Source organism: Orcinus orca, chromosome 3 (assembly GCF_937001465.1).
Source record: "Orcinus orca chromosome 3, mOrcOrc1.1, whole genome shotgun sequence".
In the NCBI taxonomy this organism is placed as follows: Eukaryota; Metazoa; Chordata; class Mammalia; order Artiodactyla; family Delphinidae; genus Orcinus; species Orcinus orca.
In genome coordinates, this window is record NC_064561.1 from 84,374,945 (window position 1) to 84,383,197 (window position 8,253).

The window sequence follows — 8,253 nt, forward strand, 5'->3', positions numbered from 1 at the left end:
CAACTTCATGTCACTAAAAAACGTGACTCTCATGGTCTGAGACAAATGAATTAGCACTTTGAAGATTTCACACAGGCAGCTGAAATAGGAAAAGATGAATCAGGAGTAAAGAATTAAATATCTGAACATTGGATTTAATCGGACTGGCAGTCAACATGCCCCTAATTTTTGGTACAAGGTCAGTTATGAAACTTTTATACAGTGACATGAAACCATTGAAGCATTAGTGTAATTTTCAAGCAAAGCAGAGTGATTTCACTGGTAAACCAACAGAATTTTTCAAGAGCAAGTTTAAACCCTCCTACACTGTTGGTGGGAATGTAAGTTGGTGCAGCTACTATGGAAAACAGTATGGAGGTTCCTTAAAAAACTAAAAATAGACCTACCATATGATCCAGCAACTCCACTCCTAGACATATATCCAGAAAAGACAAAAACTCTAATTTGAAAAGATACATGTGCTTGATATTCATAGCATCACTGTTTACAATAGCCAGGACATAGAAGCAAACTAAATGTCCACTGACAAACTATTACATATAGAATGGATAAAAAACAGCACAGGGAACTATATTTAATATCCTGTGATAAACTATAATGGAAAAGAATGTGAACAAGAATGTATATATATATATATATATATATATATATGTAAAACTGAATCACTGTGCTGTACAGCAGAAATTAACACATTTTAAATCAACTATACTTTAATAAAATAAATTTTAAAAAATTTCAGTGAGATGAGTAGGAAGTAGCCAGGTGTCAGTCGTTCCTGTCACTTTCTCTAACTGAGAATCAAAGACTTGTAATTGTCTTGCTTACAGTGACCCAGAACACTAAGAATTATAAAGAGAAAATTACTTGGAGTTATATTGCTAAAAATAATTCTCTTTCATTCTACACACACACACACACACACACACACACACACACACACACACACACACACTTGTATTTCTATATAAGTAATATATTTTATACTCAATGTGTTTCCCTATGTTACTAAACAGTTTTCAGAATAATGACTTTTCATGGTTGTATAGAACGCCATCTTTTGGATGCACATTATGTATTTATTCCTTGATGGTTACACATTTATAAAGTTTCCATTACTTCATTATTATATAAAATGTGGCAATGACCATGACTGAATATAAATCTTTATGTGAATCTATGTTTCAAAATTTTAAATTCTTTCTGTTAAATTATATTCCAAAAAAATGTTACCAGTTTATACTTCTACCAAGATAAATGAGAAAAACCATGTCCCTGTATCTTTCCCAATATTGTATATTATCATTTTAAAAATTCCAATTCTCTTTTAGCTTGAGCGGTAAGGAATAAAATTATTATTTTATTTTGCATTTTCTGGATGCACTAAGTTCTAAGAAAACTTTGTTACTTGGGATCTTACATAGGAAATCTGCTGTGTAACTTTCCTTCTTGTTAAAATGTTCTATTCATTTAGACTCAAAGTTTTTAGTATGAGTTTATCCACTAGCTAGGTATGTGAACTTGGATAATTGATAACTACTCTGGACCTCTTTTTCTTCAACTGTAAAATGATCACTAAAGTTCCTTCTGCAATTTTGAAATGAGAGATGAGATTTAATATATAATTTTTGAATTGAATGTTTCTAAAATATAACATTAGGACTGGGAGTTAACTCATATTAAGTTTCTATTTAAGGCTGAATAGCATAGAGTGGCTATAAATTCCTACATTTCATATTTTAAAAAATTCAGTGTCTACATAAACTAGTGACTGAACTACACTTTTGTGTGATCTGAAATAAATATGTAGATATTCTACACACCCTCTAACTTTAAGTATTTACATTTTTTTTTCAATAATGGAGAGAGGATTGTTTCTGGCAACCATGCATTCATGGTTGCCAGTTAAACATCATAGTGCAATTTTTTATCCTATTTCAATCACACCTTTACACACTCCCTCTAGTGGTTTATTGAACATTCCAGACCAAATTAGTTTCTTAGCTGTACTGTACTGATGCTTAAATTTGTCCTCTCATAGCCTTTCTTCATCTATCCAGAACCAATATTGTTTTTTAATGTGTCATTTAAAGTGAAGGTGAAAAAAAAAATGGGGGGATGATTTCTGTGCCATTTTAATTTAAAACAAAAGGAAGCAAGGAAATGCATTAACTCAATTCAACACAAATTTGTTGATGATTGTGTGTACAGTACTAAGGTAAACAAAGAACTACAGGACAATTTCTGTGCTAGGGAGGCTGTGTTACTCCTTGTCTTTTCTCCTCTGTGTGGCATGTAGTCAATGGAGCACTGGGAGAGGTGTGTGGCTGGCCTAGTAGGGTTTTGCCCTAGCCTTGTGATCAAGGTTTTAGTTGCCAGCTTCCAAGCTCACTAGTGTCCTCTGAGATGTTTGTGATCCCACTGGGTTTCCAGTCCCACGGTCCATGCTGCCCTTCACAGCTGAGTCCTTTCAACATGACCATAAGACCACTTTGAATCTTATGGTCTTCCATTAGTACTTCCTCATCTCTCTGGGGAATGGGAATGTTGAGCACTGTTGTCTTATTGAGCCATTCAGGGGCCCAAAGGAAACTTTGGTGGGGGCTGTGTCAGCCTACTGTGGCTTCATTCGTACTCTATTGCTCCCTGTAGATTTAGCCTTGATGGCTGCAGGTGCGGGACATGTTCCATGTCTCCTTCCAAAGGGCTGCTGCACCTAGTCATCTTACATTTCTCTTTAGATCTCCTCCTCTCCCCAACTCTGAGAACCCAATCCAGGCAAGGGAGGGGGAGAATCACACAGCCTTTCTACCAACACTTTTGACTGAAGGGCAAAAAAACCCACAAAAAACAAAAAACCCTAGGGTGTCTGTCTTTACTTCCTTCCTCACACTTCCATTCTGCCCCCTGGGAGCAGAGCTACTTTCAAGTCTCATACCTGAATAGGAGAGAGTCATAGGAAAAGCATACAGTTAATTCCTCCCTTATCCCAAGACAAGGGATATCCCAGAGGAGGGTGGGATGAAACTGTACAAAGTTTAAGGAGAATGAGGGGCAAAATGAGAAATAATATTTCATTTGGAGATGAGGAGGCCATTAATACCTTTAAGAAATAAATTTCAAGCCTCTGGTAGTCTGGGGATGGAGGAAGCATGGCTGGAAGGCAAGGGGTGTATGTGGTTGGTGAGGAAGTTTAACGCCTCATATTTATTGAGCACTTACTATGTACCAAGCACTGTTTTAGGAGCTTTAGATGGTTTAACTCACTTATCTTCAAAACAACTCTATTTCCCCTCCACTTAGAGATAAAGAAACTGAGGTTCACACAGGTTAAGTTGGTTGTCTAAGGACAACCCACAGTTAGTAAGTGGAAGAGGCAGCCTGGCTCCTGAGTCCCTAAATGTTGCTACAGTGAGGACTTGGTAAAAGATCAGAGGGAGGACTATCTCAAGAAGAGAGCAGAGTTCAGGAATTTAATTTTTGAATTAGGATACCTGGACAACTGTAGAGAGAGAAGAAGGAACTGGTGGAGTAGGAAGAAAACCTACTTTTAATAAACATTTATTCAATCCCTAACACATGAGAGAGAAAGGGAATAAGAGGTGATAGAAAAAGCAAGTATGAGACAAGACCACAGTGAAGCAGTATGCCTGGGTAAGGGGTGGAGTTGCCTCTCCCTGTGAGACAGCCCGAAGGAAAGTCTGAGTGAAGTACTGAGAAACTCTGAGCTCGGTAGGGTGTTGGGACAGCTGGAGAGGGGGCCATGAACCATTGGCAGGATGGCTTTGATTTCCTTGTTGTATAGACATCAAGGTGGCCAAGAGTGAGATGGAGAGCTGGGAATCTTAGGGCTGTGGAAGCTGTCTAGAGTACCTCCTGTGAGGAATGCAATAAAGTCAAACAGAAAGAAAGGAAAAATTGCTGAGTCACAGTGAAGTATTATGATTATGACCCAGTTATGTACCAGACACTATACTATGGACATTATATACCTTTCCTCACAGTGGCTTTCCATGATAAAGATGATTACCCTGATTTAACTGAGGAGGAAAATGAGAAGCAGAGAATTCAAGTAATTTGCTCATGGTTATTCAGCTAGTCAGTGGTGGAACTTATACACAAATTCAGGTGTTGTGAAATCTGGGGAGCTTCCCAGTCCAGCACAGGTAGTGGTGACACAGGGCACCAAGAGATGACATTTCAGGCTGTGAGAAGGAATAAGACCACCAGAAAGAGACTCTAGATAGGGTGGAGATGAGGGCCTGTCTTTTGTCAAAGTCCATGTGTTTCTACACCCTGAAGGTATTAACAAAGAATGAACCTGTAGTAGTCAGCACACTTTATGCCTTTCTCATGTGAGTCTTGGCAACTTGAGAGCAGAAAAAATAGATGGTAAGAGGCATCCAGAGTGGGAAACTGATGTGGAGGTAACGGGTAGAAATGCTGGAGACTTCTGGTAACTTCAGATCCTCTTGAAGTGTAGTAATGTGTTATGTCACTTCAAGTTAGTTCACATTCAGCACCTTTGAAATTTAAATTTTTGGTCTAAATTTTTCCATTGTGCTAATTTTTGGCATTTCAGATATTTTTCTCTGAATTTTTTCATCTTTGAGATCACACTGTGTAGCAGGAGACCATAGGTTTAGTGGCCATGTACATCTTGTAGACAAGACTGCATCTTCAGAACTGGTTGGGAGTATGTTTTTCTAAAAATTCCGTTGTTGATGTCTGTTTTCTTCTCATGGCCATGTAGATGAATACATTTTCATCCTTTATTTTATCTTTCTAAGCAAAATAAAATATGATATCTCTTCAAAAACATTTAAGAAGGAAAAGGAAAAGCCAGTTTGAAAAAAAGGTCAGCAAGACACAAGGAAGTGCGATATTTGCTGAAAGTGCCTGTCAGAAGAGTCTGAATAATGTGGATGGGCCAACGGAAACAAGATAATTAAGGCGAAACTCATTCCCCCAAGATAGCTGAAATGTGAGTTTACTAATCCTGAGAGGTAGGGGGCCAAATGAGGTCTAATTGTATCTTATTTAACTTGGCCTTTTAGATGGATAACCCTTGGCTCTCTTTGCAAATATCACACTTTTGTCAAACTGACCTTATTCTAATATATTTTTCTTCTTTTTGCAAATGTGAAGTATTTTTGATCATACAATAGTAACTCAACTAATAAGGTTTTCAACTACAAATGTAGACTATGCTCTAACGGAAACCATGTTATCAGCAGAAAGAGTTCCATTCCTTATTAGCATATTCTAGCTTGAATAGTTTTCACAGCGGGACTTTTAAAAGGGCCCGGAAAAATAACTCAAGAAATACTACTTTTGCAAAGATTCACACACTCAGTTTGAATATACTGGAAAAATACGAGACTAGGTCATCCAGATAAATAGATGTTCATAATTAGGAAAGAAATTTTGAAATATTGTCAACCCCAGGTAGTCTTCTAGTTGCACTACAGAAAAACCCAAATTAGACATAGTTCTCAAGCTACTTGTCTTAGGGTTCATACTGAAGTATATAATATTTTCTGAAGGAGATTTAACTTATTTTTAATTGAAGTACAGTTGACTTACAATGTTGTGTTAGTTTCTGGTGTACAGCAAAGTGATTCAGTTTTACATATATATTATATATATATATATATATATACACACACATACACACACATATATATACTTACATATATATGCTTTTTCAGATTCTTTTTCATTAAGGTTATTATAAGATATTAAATATAGTTCTTAATTTTATTTTTCTGGTTAGGGTTTCCCTGGAAGTCTTAAGGTCTTGGGTCCAGGTGATCAGAGTTGGCCATCAACTCACAATGTGCATTTAGACAAATCACTCATTCTCTGTGGGACTCCATTTCCATTTCCCATTTACAAATGACTGTTCTGAATTAGATGATTGCCACCTACCCACACCCCCACCTTTAACTGTATATAACACTTATATAACACTATTTGACTTTGAGCCTTTGTGAATAATCTGAAGTTGAATTAAAGTTGAAAGGAGAAAGGTGGTCTCTCAACGTCTTTAGTTTTTATTCTTTTTTTTCAGGGGGGTGGGGAACCTTAAAAAACTTCAGGAGAAGGCATTTCCCTTGAAAAACCAACATGTCATATCCTAGGAGAACTGGGATCTGCCCTGGGTTCTTGTGGGAAATACTTCAGACCTGGATGAAAGAAGAAGAAAGGATAAAAATGAAGGCAGGAAGGACAGAGATGGTGGGAGCTTTGGTTCTGAGGATTCGTAATTGTCCTTACTCACATAGACTGAATTCTTCTCTGCCTATTTTCCTGGGTCTTGTGTAAGAATATCTTGAAGAAAATATTAACAGTGTGAGTGACCTTCGCTGGGTTTAATGATTCACTGATTGTAAAAAATATTTTACCTGGAATAACAACGAGTATGTATTCCTAGAGCCTATACTTGTGGACCTGGAAGGAGGCCGCCCAAAAGTGTGCTAAAAGGACAAGGGAAGCCTGGCTCGTCTATATTTATCTAACCAGATAATTGAGTGAACTAAAAGGTCTTTTATTATCCTTGTGTGGATTACGTACTTCGTAGGGTATCCACAGTCATTATTAAAACCATGTGTATTCCTGTCTTACTTCTGAGCACCTTCTCTGAAAATCAATCCATACATGCTCAGGAATACAAACCACACTCATTTTAGAGTCAATGTAAACAAACATAATTAAGGAGGCAAATTTACTTCAGAAATTATCTAATGCCTTCCACATTAAAATAGAAATAACTTTTGGCTGTTCCCTTCTATTTACGTGGATAATTGTTAAGTTCAGATCTGATATTTCTGGAAAAACAAGTTAAAAAATCTCAACAGGCTTGATCTTGTCCTTCATTCCCCATGTTTCCCACAGTGACAGGTAATTCACAGAAGTTACTATCTCAGAATTTTAAATACAACTTTCTTAAGACTGAGTCAAGATAATCTCATACAGATAAGATTATAGGTAAAACTCATAGTTAGAGAGGTGGTGCTGAAGTGACCACAAACTCTCACAGGATCAGAATACTTTTGTTATACAGGAAGAAGGGACTTGCAGTTTTAGTCTTGATTATCAAGAGGAAGGAAATCAAATAGCTTTGAAAATTCTCATTAAAATTGTACTTTAATATATTTTCCCCAAGACATAAAGACATATAAACTAAGTAAAATTTCTTGATCCACACTGGGGTGCATATTAGATCACGCTTCTTGTGTTTACTGCTATTTCTTAAAGCTAAAAAGGGGCTAGATTTTACAAGGTCTTACTTATCTCATGCCGCTATAAATATTTAGTCCACAACAGCTAATCCTTTTCATGGTCAAAACCATTTTAGGTTGTAAATATTCTTTAAAAAAAAATTAATAAATTAATAAAATATGAAAGTGAGACCTATGAGAGTAATTTTATGAAACTGTATTTTAAGAAAATTTAAGAGTATCAAATATCTCCTTTAATAACCATTCTTATTTATTAAATATTCTTGCTTATTCTATTATGGATCATAAAATTCAACTAGTATGTCAATATCCTTTATATTTTGCTTTAATGCTATTAAAATATTTCAAGTTAAATTTGATTTATTTAAAAAATATTTAAATTTAGGATCCATAAATAAGAATTCATAAATCCATAAATATGTTGTTTTAGTTCATTTCATTTTAAAATTATTTTTAAAATATTTAAAGTTTGATTATATAAGCAACAAAAGAATATATTCTCACACCATTGTAAAGCAATTATACTCCAATAAAGATGTTAAAAAAAATATATTCTCCTGGTAAAAATTAAAACTCTAAAGATATGGGTCAAGTTTTTTTGACTAGCATGTGGAATCTAGGTCTCCTACGGAGATGATGTGAGCATTGCTGTCTGCTTAGTGTGTATCCTTCCAGATAACTGCTCTTTGTATATATATTTCCTTTGCAAAGTATAGAGTATTTTGGAGTATGTTTAACATAACTGGTATGAAATGGCTGAGCTATTCCATAGCTTGCTTTTTCAATTGGTAATATGTCTGGAAGAGTTTTCCCTGTTAGTACATATTATTGACTTCATTATTATAAGCTGTTCCTTAGTACTTTACGGCATAGCCGTCAAAAAGTCATTTTCTATTCTAATTTTAATAGGTATTTTGGTTGTTTCCATTTTGTTTACAGTGATGAAGAAAACTGCAATTCATTGTGTGCCTCCGTACGACTGCCAAGTCTGAACAGCATCATCAACAGGCTT

At 35.7% G+C, this 8,253-nt stretch overlaps 1 long non-coding RNA gene across 2 annotated transcripts in view; it reads left to right on the plus strand.

Moving 5' to 3' along the window:
- Nucleotides 1-8,253, plus strand: part of LOC117200547 (uncharacterized) — a 58,051-nt gene that overhangs the window by 48,102 nt on the left and 1,696 nt on the right. For both annotated transcript variants that reach the window (XR_004482134.2, XR_004482133.2), the window contains exon 6: nt 8,181-8,253. This exon is cut by the window's right edge and continues 1,696 nt beyond it. This is a non-coding gene — a long non-coding RNA (uncharacterized LOC117200547). The remainder of the gene's footprint in view (nt 1-8,180) is intronic.